The sequence below is a fragment of the Zalophus californianus genome, chromosome 14, assembly GCF_009762305.2.
Source record: "Zalophus californianus isolate mZalCal1 chromosome 14, mZalCal1.pri.v2, whole genome shotgun sequence".
NCBI lineage: Eukaryota > Metazoa > Chordata > Mammalia > Carnivora > Otariidae > Zalophus > Zalophus californianus.
In genome coordinates this window covers 49,411,595-49,425,321 of record NC_045608.1, presented here as the reverse complement: position 1 = coordinate 49,425,321, position 13,727 = coordinate 49,411,595, and the positions used below count along the sequence as shown (strand labels likewise).

General features: G+C 36.6%; 1 long non-coding RNA gene across 1 annotated transcript in view; it reads right to left on the bottom strand.

Annotated features, from left to right (window-relative positions):
• Positions 1-13,727, bottom strand: part of LOC113913081 — an 88,561-nt gene that overhangs the window by 74,027 nt on the left and 807 nt on the right. The window lies entirely within an intron of this gene.

Genomic DNA, 13,727 nt, shown 5'->3' with positions numbered 1-13,727 from the left:
CATACTTCCACCTACAGAACTGCCAGCTAATAAATGGGTGTTGTACTAAGCTGTTAAAATTGTGGTTGTTATGCAGCAACAGAATATTGTTCAACTCGTTCTTGTCTATTGTTCAACAATTTCTTGTCTATCAATATATCATGCAAATTCTACACAGTTTGACTTCCAGTTTACTTTTTAAAGCTAGTGCCAGGAATTTGAATTCAGAATTGAATTCTACACGTGGAAAAGGGCAGAAGGGTGAGATGTAAGAAGCATAACTGAGTCCATTTCCCATATAAGGCCTTGTACCCCTTGTAATGATTCCCAAAGACTTCATTTTTAAAGGTAAGAGAAATCACGACCTAGTCTATTCTACAGACATAAACTACCAGACCAATTTTTTCATTTATTATATGTATAAAAGCTTTATCTGAAAGCTTTGGTAAAATTGATTACTTCATCATAGAACTAGTCCATTGGGCCTCTATATTTTGTGTAATTTTGGTGTATACACACACACACACACACACACATATATATATTTGATAATTTTTAAGTTGTATATTTCCTTTTCTTAAAATATATTGTATGTGGACTATAATTCTACATTGCATGTATATTTGGGGTTATAATTAAACATATAGGAAGTATTCAGTGATATGTTAATTCAGTACATAACATTATTTATTGTTGAAACTATTCAATGAGGAATAGTTTCGATGCCAATGTAGACAAGGGAACGACGATATTATTAAGAATGAAGACAATAATGAGCTAGTACTCCCAGGGTATAGCTATGTAAGACAGAAACGTTCATGCATAAGAGAAAAATGGAAAAAAATAATGTCAAGAAAAATAAATGGTTTTCTCTACTAATGTATGGGAAAAAAATAAACATTACTCACCAGTATTTCATGATAGTAAAAAATAGGAAGAATAATGTCAGGGTCACAACATGTTATTCACTGATTAAACCTCTTTAGGGACTTATGAACACACCAAGATGACCCGGAATAAGCTTGAGAGAGAGAAAATGGGGATGAAAACATGATAACCACCTACAAACATTTGAACATTAAAACTGAAATTGAGCCATATATCATTCCCTGCCAGCTACAACTGAAAGTGATAACAGGAATTTACAAAGGGTCATTTTAACTTAATCTTATCTAAAATTTGTCAGTAGATCATCTATTCTCTTTGGGATTTGAGGAAGATTAATAACTAAATGAGTTAGATTCGCTTAGTAAAAAAAAAAAATTATGACCCTACTCAAATTTAAGTGGTTTTTAAAAGTTTTTCCTGCTGTCATATCTAAAACATCTTTAAAAATTTTATTTCCCTAAATACCTTCTTTCTACAAAAAAATTTTTTGATGATCTTTTGGGTTTTTAGTAACTCTTTTTGGACACTTCTGGAATGAGGGCAATTTTTTTCAAGTTACCAAGGTGATAGTGCAAAAACTTAGTAATTTAGTAAATGATATCCCTATGTCCTAAAAAATAAATATTTCTTTGTGCCAAGCACAGTTTTCACTGGCCAAAAAATAATGTAATGTCTTACTCATAGTTCAACGCATACTGGAATGTCTAGAAAATAGATAAAGGAAAACATATTTAGGGGCTAAGGATGATAAAGAACATTTACAAGAATTTTAGATTTGAAAAAAGAGCAATTCTATGGAGACATTTTATTTTATTTATAGGGGTTTCTTTTAATTTTTTTTAAATTTTATTTTATTATGTTATGTTAGTCATTCATTACATCATTAGTTTTTGACGTAGTGTTCCATGATTCATTGTTTGCGTATAACATCAAGTGCCCCATTCAATACATGCCCTCCTTAATACCCATCACCGGGCTAACCCATCCTCCCACCCCCCTCCCCTCTAGAACCCTCAGTTTGTTTCTCAGAGTCCATCGTCTCTCATGGTTTGTCTTCCCCTCCAATTCCCCCCCTTCATTTTTCCCTTCCAACTATCTTTTTTTTTTTTTTACATATATTGCATTATTTGCTTCAAAGGTACAGGTCTGTGATTCATCAGTCTTACACAATTCACAGCGCTCACCATAGCACATACCCTCCCCAATGTCTATCACCCAGCCACCCCATCCCTCTCACCCCCCACCACTCCAGCAACCCTCAGTTTGTTCCTGAGATCAAGAATTCTTCATATCAGTGAGATCATATGATACATGTCTTTCTCTGATTGACTTATTTCACTTAGCGTAATACCCTCTAGTTCCATCCATGTCATTGTAAATGGCAAGATTTCGGGGTTTTTTTTGAAAACAAATTGTTTTCCAAATATTCCATTGTGTATATATACCACATCTTCTTTATCCATTCATCTGTTGATGGACATGTAGGCTCTTTCCATAGTTTGGCTATTGTGGACATTGCTGCTATAAACATTGGGGTGCATGTACCCCTTCATATCACTACATTTGTATCTTTGGGGTAAATACCCAGTAGTGCAATTGCTGGGTTGCATGGTAGCTCTATTTTCAACTTTTTGAGGAACCTCCATATTGTTTTCCAGAGTGGCTGCACCAGCTTGCATTTCCACCAACAGTGTAGGAGCGTTCCCCTTCTGCAGAGACATTTTAAATTCATTACTAGAATACCATACCCACCACCAGGGGCTGTTGCAAATTATTATTGTTTTAATTATTAAGTTATACGATTTTATTCTTGCTTAAGACTAGCGTCATAACATGAATTTGCAAAGTATATAATAGAAATCTATTATCACTAAAGGTATATTATTTTTAAAAGGCAGTTGATGAATTCACACAGCAAATATTTATTTTGGGTAAACTATTGAGCGTTCAGGTTCCAATCACTATAAAGACTACAACATTAGTCTTCCCATGAACTCTCTAATAATTGATATTTCAGCAATAATAAAAATGCTCAACTGAAATTCTTGAAAGGTTATGACAAGTATAAAGAAGTTCAACTTTGCACTGATAGCAGACCTACGTATATTCTGAAGTTCAGTTTGATACAGCCCTACCTGTGCTGCCGCTGGTAAGTTTCCTGTAGATTACATCTCTTCCTTCTTTCTGCTTTTCCCCCTTCCTAAAGCCAAGGCCTTCATTGGGCCACCCTCACCTCTCACCGAGATGAATGCAATAGCCCCTCACTCACTTCTCTGCCTCTAGCTTTGCACCTTTTCCACACTGCAGCCCGCATGAGATTCCAAGGTGTTATTCCTTTACTTATGTCCTGATTCTCATCATTGCTTTTAGAATAAAGTTCAGATTCCTTAAAACAACAGATAAGACTCCTGCTAACATTTGCAACTTTATATTACTTTCGCACTGTATTAGATGCTCTTGCCACACTGAGCGGCTACTTCCTGTTCTGCAAACATGCCAAGATCTGTCTCATTCCAGGACACTGTCAATATGCTTTATGACAAAAAAAAAAAAAAATCCCCTTTTTCTCATTCCCCCTGTTTCTTCCTCAGCCCACTTTTCAAATTTGAATTTAATTGGCACTTCTAGAATTTTCCTTGGTTCTTTCTGACAACCGTCCCTTCTAGCATTTCTTACTAAAACAGGACTGCCTCTCATTGTTTTCTTCCAGCAGATGTTCAGTTCCTTCAGACCTTGTACTCTCATATCACTTTCACCAAACATGGTGCCTAGAGCATGGTAGATACCCAATAAATATGTTTAACGAGTGGAAAATAGATGATGAAATAAATTAATCAGAGCGGGACTCTGCTTTCTTATCTCTTAAATAACGTGACTGAAGTAGAGATAGATCTATTCTTTTGTAGATAAAGCCTGGCTTTATGATTTCTGTCTAGCTAGACAGGACTTGGGTAGAGTGGCATGCTAAAACTGGGTCCACTGAGGAAAGTTTGATAAGCATCAATTTACAAAGATGTGGGCAGTTTTTAAGAAAATCATCTGGGAACAGTGTAGAAACCCCAGGGCTAGTGGAGGCAATTGAAAGGGTGCAGAGTTAGCACCTGTAGGCCTGGAGAGGAGCAGGGACAGAATGGTTCTAATGGTCCCAGAGCAGGTAGCGGGCTATTGGGGGTGGGATAGCTCCAAGGAGCCCTGAACTTTGGAAGAACAGTTTAGCACCCCCTAGCCAACCTGGAAGAGAGAGAGCCAAGGGAATAAAGTTTTTCTCCCCTCCCACCTTTTGCTCTCTGACCTCCTGCGTAGGTATCCCATCAGCAGAACCTCACTGGAGGCCAGAGGACAAGGAGCTCTGCAGATAACATTTGATAAGGTCTGCATTCTGACACAGAGCACGATGAGGAGGGTGATATTTGGATGTGGGGGGAGCAAACAGAAAATATTCACCACCATGATAGAATATACTGAGAGTTGGCAAATAGTAATAATTTTTTTTTAAATAATGCACCAGGACAGTGAACTGTTGTGTGGGCAAAATTCTGAGTTAATGGAGAGAAAAACCAGATAGGATCAAGTATTATAATCAGTGACTTTCAACAAAACTAAAATAATCTGATCTCTAATGCAAAAGATAAAATTACTTGGCCTCATATACTCCTTGTCTACCATGTTTATAATTTTTTCATTCCCGATCTAAACACCATATGGTAATGCAATTCCATCACCCTTCAAGTCACTTTCCTTGAAATCATTGCTATGTCCTTATATTTTAGAAAATTGCAAACATTGCAATTACATTATAGGTATCGCAAACTTTATTTAAACTCATAGAGGAAACCAAGGATGTTGAATAGGGTAGACTATGGGATTCTGCAAGTCTAGATTGCATGAAAATTGTGAGGTTCAAGACTGAGTGGGGCTCAATGAGGTTCAGTCTGCATAAATAAAAATTTAAATATCTTTCCTTTTAATTTTTAGATTTTTTACTATCTGTTATGGGCTGAATTGTGTCCCCCTCCAAATTCATATGTTGAAGCCCTAACACCCAGGACCTCAGAAGATGACTGTATTTGGAAATAGGGCCTTTAAAAGGTAATTAAATCAGGGTTGGCCCTCATCTAATATGACTGGTGTCCCTAAAGAAGAGGATCTTGAGACACAGATAGGTACAGAAGGAAGACCATGTGAAGACATTGGGAGAAGACAGCCATTTATAAGCCAAAGAGAAAGGCCTCAGAAGCAATCAACAGCCCTTTGATCTCAGACTTCTAGCCTCCAGAATTGTAAGAAAATAAATATCTGTTGTTTAAGCCACCCAGTCTGTGGTTCTTGGGTATGGCAATACTAACCAACATACCCCCTATCATGTCTCTTACAATTTTAAGCTTATAAATTTCCTACATAACTTTAGGATGTATTTTCTCCCATTAATTATGTTGCCTCTAAGTGTTTTGGACAGCCCAGGATTTTATCACATGATTAAAACAACAGCAAAATAGTGAAAAGGATCCCAAATACCAGGAACACGGCCAGCATTCTCCGGGCAATGAGCTAAGACCTGCTGTTTCTTGTCATCAGAGAGTCTGTGGGATCCACTTCATGGGTTGAAGTTCCAGCTGGGTACTTTTCTTTAACAAATAGTAAAACCAAGCAAGTCCCTGAGATTGCTGTTCTTTCAAGGTGTAAATGTCCAGGGAGGTCTGCAATTCTGGTAGGAATGCCAATGATAAAAATCGAAGAGACCTCCAGAAATCTTCCTGCCAGAGAACACTTTTGCCAAATGAAAGATTCATTCATAATCTTATGCAAAAACCTCACCAGAGTTGATTATAGGACAGATCCTGAATTGCATCATACACTTACAGGATGATTTATAATTTGCCTTAAAAGATGTAAGCTAGAAACTTGCTATATTGTATGTGTGGTTGTATGTGTAACGTGGACATAAGGGTCCTCACATTGAGATAAATAAGCTAATTATCTCGACACACCTAGAGGTGGGCCCACATTGAGAACTCTCCTCAAGGAGAAATCATTCTATTTTAAAAGATGTTCCTATCCATGAAACAATAATACAACCTCTGTATTAATTCAAACTATTGTTTATTCACATTTGTTACCGATAAATATAAATCTATGTTTAAAACCCCTCAGTGGCTTCACCCGATAAATATAAATCCATGTTTAAAACCCCTCAGTGGCTTCTCCCTGCACATAAAGAAAGTGTGAATACCTTACCATGTCCCACAGCCCTCCATGAACTGGGCCCTCCTACTTCTTTAGCCTCAGTTCATGATGTCTCACCTGCCACAGTCCATTTGGCTTCCTTTCTATTCCCTAACCACACCCAACTCTCTTTCACCTCAGGGCTTTTGCATATGCTAATCCTTCTGCCAGGAACACTGTTCCCTTGTCTTTGGGCTCTGTTTACTCCTAATCTTTAAGGACTCAGCTCAAATAGTATCTCTCTTCCTGAACCTCGGCACCCTCTTTCCCCTATTATCTATCATATAATCCTGGTTGTTTCCTTCATGGAAACTTCCAGTCTTTAGTTAGCATATTTGTTTATTTTGTGTGTGTGCTTAGTGCCCTTTTCCTACTAGAGTGTAAACAGCATGGAGGTGGAGATCACATTTTTCTTGTTTTATCCGCTGATCCCCAGAAGCAATTGTAGGCCTGAAGAGGGTGCTTAATAAATATTTGGTAAATAAATGGGGGCGCCTGGGTGGCTCAGTCATTAAGTGTCTGCCTTCGGCTCAGGTCATGATCCCAGGGTCCTGGGATCGAGCCCCGCATCAGGCTCTCTGCTCGGTGGCAAGCCTGCTTCTCCCTCTCCCACTCCCCCTGCTTGTGTTCCCTCTCTCGCTGTGTCTCTCTCTGTCAAATAAATAAAATCTTTAAAAAAATATTTGACAAATAAATGAACAAGAGATGTGATTTTCATATGTGCAATATTATATAATCCTTGATGCTGCCAATCTTAGCCCATTTTCCTTAAAATATTTCTCATTTTTTAAAAAATCTTGAAGTTACACCTTAAATAGTGCTAGAGTATTTGGTCTTTCCCATGGATCTCATTTTAAGTCTAATTTGATCCTGCCAATAAATAAATCATGCTTGCCTACAGTGTGCCAGGCACTTGATGTGACTGTTGTTTTCATTATCTTTCCATTTCCTATAGTTTCCTGAGATTATGCAGCTCAGAATTGGGCAGAACAACTGGTAAGAATCTTCCTAGGATTAGCCTACCCTCAACAGGTTTCTCTGTAAATTGGAGATAACAATGCCAAACCTCCACACCTCTAATCCTGTTGGTGTTGTAGTTCTGTTTTCATTGACTTACGTTCCTAGCAACAATTTACATGTGTACAGTGGATAAAAGTCATAAAAGTTGATGCCACATCTTACTTAGTCCTCTACTGTACTTTCCTGCAGAGGAAGAAAGATATGGCAGGAAAGACATGGTTTGAGAACAATCGTTTTTGTCATGCAGGTCCAATTTAAATTTTAAAACAAAGTTTAAAAGAGGCCAGTTTAATCCACTAATGTGGCTATCTAAGGTAGGCAATGGTGCCTATAAATATTTGCTAGTTCTTGCCATCTACAGACATGCTTTCTAAATATTTCAGGAAAAATAGAAATCGCAAACACTTGCCTTTTCCTTTCCTTCCCATCTCAATGCTTTTTCATTGTTTGTAAAGATCATTTCTCTGCTGCGCTCCGTTCATCTTGGAAGCTACAGTCATTCATGTGTTCACCACCCATGGTAATTCATTATGGTTGAAAGTAATACCATAATAAAGCATTTAATATGAAGGGTGATTTAAAAGCTTATTCATAGCTAAGGAGTGCCTGTTAAACATTCAATTCTTATGCTTTAATTCCTGGTATTCACCATATTTACAGTAGTCAAATTGGGACATACTTGTTTCTACATCCTGATGTAAAACCTTTGCTCTCCTTTTTGCTTGTTCATCACACTGAAACACGTTTCACTTTTCTCGCCCATGGAAGTCTCCAGTCAGCTTAACAGCAGGCATGGACAAACTCCTAAGCTGGGAAAGATATTCGCACTTCTAACCCAGAGGTATAGACAGTGTTCAGAAGACAATATACTGGCATTTCCTCCTTTGTTTTCAACGGTGGTTGAAAAAAAAATAACAGGAGAGTTCTATAGTTTCAGGACATTTGCATAATGTGTAAGTGATTTAGTACTTCATGAAGTGTAGTCAAACGTGTCTGAAAAATGCAGATTGAACATCTATGTGCAGACTCATTGAACAGTGCCTCCAATCAAAATGAAAATAAAACATAAGAGGCTTATCAACTGTGATGTTGTGAAAGCTTCTAAAATTGTCATTCACATTGAGAAATTACATGAAATCAATAACTATGCTACAGATTTACTCTGTGCAGGGAGGATGTTTCAAAATAATATAGGTATTTTGAAATTAAGAAATAAAGTGCTCGGCACAGTGGCTAGAACATCGAACACAAACCAAGAGAAGAGAGAAGAAGATGAAGCTCAAAAGAGATCTCGAGGTAAAAGCGATATCATTATCTTGGAGGTATTTTTAATATTTTACTAATTAAGTCATAAATGCTTAAATCTATGATTCCCCATGAACTTAAATATGATAACTTTTGGAGGGAGTTGGGTAAAGACACATTTCTCCTTGAAAAGTGTGTTCTTGGATGGCAATGTGTGTTAATAAATATATTGAAGGATGGACTTTAGCAAGAGATTGTATCCAGAACTTGTTCACTTTTACCTTAATACCTAAGGTTCAAGTTGCTTTCACAGTTACAAACCAGAAATAGTATCCTTTTTTTCAGTCTTTCAAGTTTTAAATTCCACTGTCATTACCTCTCACAAATACAAAAGCAAGAAGGTAAATATCTAATAGGTATTAACCTCTTTCTGTTCCTCTTTTCTAAGAACTGGGAAAGAATTTTTTTAATTCCTTTTTTTAATGAAAGAGGGAAAAAAAAGACTTTTGAATAAACCATATAGGCAAATAGTGTTTAGAATAACCGTGCCTTGACATAGATTCAGATGCAAATAACTAACTAGGTAACTTGAGTCTAATGATCCCTGAATTTGTTCTGTTTTTAGCTATTTTGAGTATCAACTTTACAAAGTAATATTTGTAATAGCTTGCTGATATTATATACTAAATTTTATGAGGCTACCAAATCTAAGATTTCTTAAATCTTACACTAATTTTTCATCTTATACATCAGTTTTCAAAAATCATTAATTTACCTTCAGTTTTTTAAAAAAAATCCTCCTGGGGCGCCTGGGTGGCTCAGATGGTTGGGCGGCTGCCTTCGGGCGTCTGTCATGATCCCAGCTTCTTGGGATCAAGCCCCACATTGGGCTCCTTGCTTAGCGGGGAGCCTGCTTCTCCCTCTCCCTCTGCCTCTCCCCCATTCATGCTCTCTCTATCTCTGTATCTCAAATGAATAAATAAAATCTTAAAAAATCAATCAATCAATCAATCAATCCTCCTGTTAACAATACACATTCTGAATGAACACTCAACGAAAAGTCTTCAGAAAGGCTGGAACAGTCACCACGGTCTGCATCCCTTAGGGCTGCAATGATATTAGATTTGGTGAGGTGAATCATATATCACAAATACTCCCAGCGCTGGACAAGGAAATATTTCATTGCATGGGCGGGGTGGATTTAGAATTACTCTCTGCCCTCAAATGCCATATTTTATCTTAGGATATATCATTGACATACTCTCTTGATTTCATCAAATCTCTTAAAAGCTTGCTTGCTTTTTCCATCCCTTTCAAACACACACTTACATGCACACACACATTCACAGACATCTTTGAATAGAAACCATATAAAGAGATTTTGATTTTTCCTTTTCTTTTCTGCCATCCACTCTTCCCTTTTTTTTCTGTCTGCTTAGCATTTCTAAATTTAATGATATGTGATTCGGATCCACTAGTTACCACCTTATTAAAAGGGACCATATTTTATTAATTTTTGTATCCAAGGCACCAATATGGAGTGCCCCCACTGACTAGACAGCCATGCTTGGTGAATTAATTAGTAAAATATTTCTCAAGGAAGGCTCCATCACTCAGTCTTTCCTAGATCCTGTTGAAACATACAGTATGGCAGGCCTCTCATCAATTCAGACCATTGCAAATTATTTTTTATTTTCACTTAGGGCCTTGAAGTCATCTGTCAATATCTTGATGACCCATTTCAGAACCTGAACCCACTTCAGAAAATAAAAAATGTGTGTATCCACATATTATTTTAGAGAAAAGTTTTGCTTTTTTTTTTGTAAGTTATTCACATGAAATTTTGGCTATTTCAATCACCTATCAAAAATCATCAAAGATGCAAAACATCATTTCTTTATACAGGCGTATTTATATTTCCACCTTATTTAAATTTCCAATCTAGGTTTTTCTATATAGAAACATGATATTATAAAGTTTTCATAAAATTTCATTGCTTAAGACTATTTGGAAAGGTTTTGACTTTTGTTAGTTTTTAAAGGAAATTCAGATTTGCTCAGTTTAAGAAATGACATACATAACTTCCCTAGTGACTTTGGTTTTCCTAAAATAACTGCAAGCAGTTCTTATTCAATCAACCAATCAATACATATTTATTGATCTGCTCTATTTACCAAGACTATTAGGTGCTGACTATTCTAATTTATTTGACCTTGAATCATTGCTTTATTTGGGCAGCAGATATATAATAATGATGGCAACACATCTTGTTTCTTTTTATTTATTTAGAATTATCTTTCAGTTTCTCTGTTTGACCAACATCTTTTTTTTTCATATAAAGGTTTTCATTCTTTAGGGATCATAGTTCTTCCTCATTTACTATTAATCCTGTGCTTTTTTCATGTACATTCTCTTTTTTTATATTTTTCTGAATATTTAATTTGTGCTTTACTTATATATATATATCTGATACTTGATATTTTTAATTTTTAAGAAAATAATCTCTTCTCTAAAAAAATGTTAAAGATAGAGCTCCCAGAACCAAATCCCTTTTCTTTTTTCAACCCATTGCATAATAATTTTAGGCTCCCTCAAATTGCAAGATTTACTCTACTGTAGTAGGAGGTAAATCATTATACTTCCAGACTTCTCAACTGTAAAATTTTAATGCTTTGTCCTTTGCCCTATTTATTCCTGATATGAAAATAGGACACTTTTCTCTTAAATTTCAGAGAGGAGGTTCGACTTTGTAAGATACCCACATTCTGCATCCTGTATATCAACTTCAGATAATCACTACTACATTTCTCTAGTAGGATCTCATTTTTGTTTTGTATTTCTTCTAATGAAAAAAAAAGCTACACCAGCCTTTTATTTTCTGATCAGAATTTGCTTTGGATGTCACTATGCAGATAAACTGACGTGTGAAGTTGAATAATTATCTGAATGGGTTGATCAAAATAAGTGATCATGACCAGACATGGCAGAAGTTTTGAAGGTAGAAGGGTCCTTAGGGCCTGTCCAGTTCAATGACCTCAAGCACTACAGAAGATAAAACAGAGCCCAGGGAGAGGAGACTTGCCCATCTTCATAGTTTTCAAACCAGTTCTCCAGCACTCTTCTTTTTCACCTCACTGGCTTAAGGTTTTTAAAAACCGTTTTAAACCTCTTTTTCCTTAATATTTTTTTAATTTTTATTTTTTCTCCCAGAAAAAGTTGGGCCAAGTGTCTTCTATCATCTACTGCATGAGTTCTGCTATTCTTCCCTTCTCGCTTAGTGGGAAAGCTTGTGTTCCCTCACTGTGAATCAACATAAATCATGTTCTTTCATTATTTTTCTTATTTTGCTCCTGCTGTACAGAGTAAGAGCAAGAGAAGTTCCTGTAGCTACTGGGCTATGCTCTATTGACTCATGTGAAAGTATTTCTTTCCAAGTAAACACATCTCTGCTTTCCTTCAGCAAAACAGCTGGAGACAAAAATAAGATGGTTTAAAGGTATTTGCAACCCCATATGACCTTGTATGTTGTGCTTAATGCATTTCTGTGAATTATTATTTTGACCGTTCATTAAGGCAAGTCATCATTGAGAAGCACATGGTTAAAGAAAAGCACAAACTCAAAAATACTAAGAGCTATCCCATAACAGTGCTGTGTTCACACCTTAAAGTAGCTTTTTTGTACATACAGATAGCAGGAAAATATCCTTCCTTACTCTTTTCCTACCCTGCTACCCTTTTTTTCCCTACACACATCTTTCATAAAATATGAGCAGCTTGCTGGGCTCATCCTTCATACTATTAGTTGCATTTTTAAAGTCAAGTTTGACTGCATTTCTTATGCTTAGCCCAGTAATATCAGCCCTGTGATGGTGAAGCCTTCCTTCCACAAAAGCACTCATGATTTGATGCAGGAACTCCTTTTATGACTATAATTGTTACTAACCTACACATTAAATGATCAATGATCCAGAAGCTTCATACCTGCCCAGAAACAGTCAATAGTTAAACATTTCAAGGAATTCACAGAACTAAACAAAATTAATAGACTAGAGAATTTAGAAACATGCTGTGAACCAATGTTTCAGAAATAATTCACTATGTAAAAATTAAATTAGTTTAACTACAAAATTTTAAAAAAGGCAGTATTTTCATTTAACCATATAACTCCCAATTAAATGTCATGAGAAGATGCATCTTACCCTGATGCGTGGTATGCACTTTTCAGGTGATTCTTTGAACCTTTACTCATCAACCTTGGATATTAACAAAACTCAATTTTCTTAGTCATTAAAAATATTTTTAACGGCTTTGGACAGAGGATGAAGAGTAGAAGACAGTTCATACTTCTAAGTGTTTGATTTGGTATGATGGTAGATGAATGAAATAGATGCTTATCCAACAGTAGGCTGGCAATGCCTAGCAGCACATCCATCGAGCAAATTCAATCAGAGGTTGACCTGATCATGCCCAGTTTCCCCCACTGGCTACAAAAACTTTATGAATTTAAAAAAATAGAGTTATAATGATATTCTTGCTCAACTCCTTTATTCTGCGAAGGAGAAGGCACAGGTCACAGAAGTTGTATGACTTTCAGCAGCCAAGACGCAGAGTCCAGCTCTTTCTTCACTGCTCTATCTAATGATGGTTACAACTCCAAGATTTCATAGAATGTGGAATGACACCCCTAGGACCAAACTGAAAGCGACTAAGTTAAATTGGTTAATTCATTCAACAGCACTCATCAACCGCCTACCAGTCAAATACAGCTCAGGGACACCACCTTGTTTCTTTGAAAGTCCAACTGCAAGGAAAGAGGTTCATTCTAGTGGTGAGTAAGAACCTTCCCTGCATGGAGGACAGACATAATCTGAGCTCAATATTAATAACAAACTAGCAGACATATACATTAAAAATAAAACTCTCATAACAGAAGAATCAGGCTCTGTTTCAAAGAGAGTGGCATTGGGCAAGCAATTCCTATTATAGTATTTCCTCAGTGAACCAAAGTTCCCTTCCAGCCACCCTCCCCATGTTACATGTTATTTCTAAGCCACCGGCAAGAATGAGACCTACTGAAAGTGCAGAAACTGGGTAACAGCTCAGTTTGAAAAATATATACATTCTAACCTAGCAGTGGGGTAGGTTTAGCCACTTACTACTTTTTTGAAACGTTTTTCTTTAGTTCATAAAAATTGCCTAAACCGCTGCCCAGTCAAGGGTTTTGTTCATTTTATTTGCTCTAGTTCAGTCAAATTGTTGCTAGCATGTTTGGAATGAAGCAAAAGAAATTCTAAGACTTTGGAGTCAATGTTGGCGATAACCTACTAACCTACTGACTAATCCTGCGGGTGTTTCTAGAACACCGGGGAAAG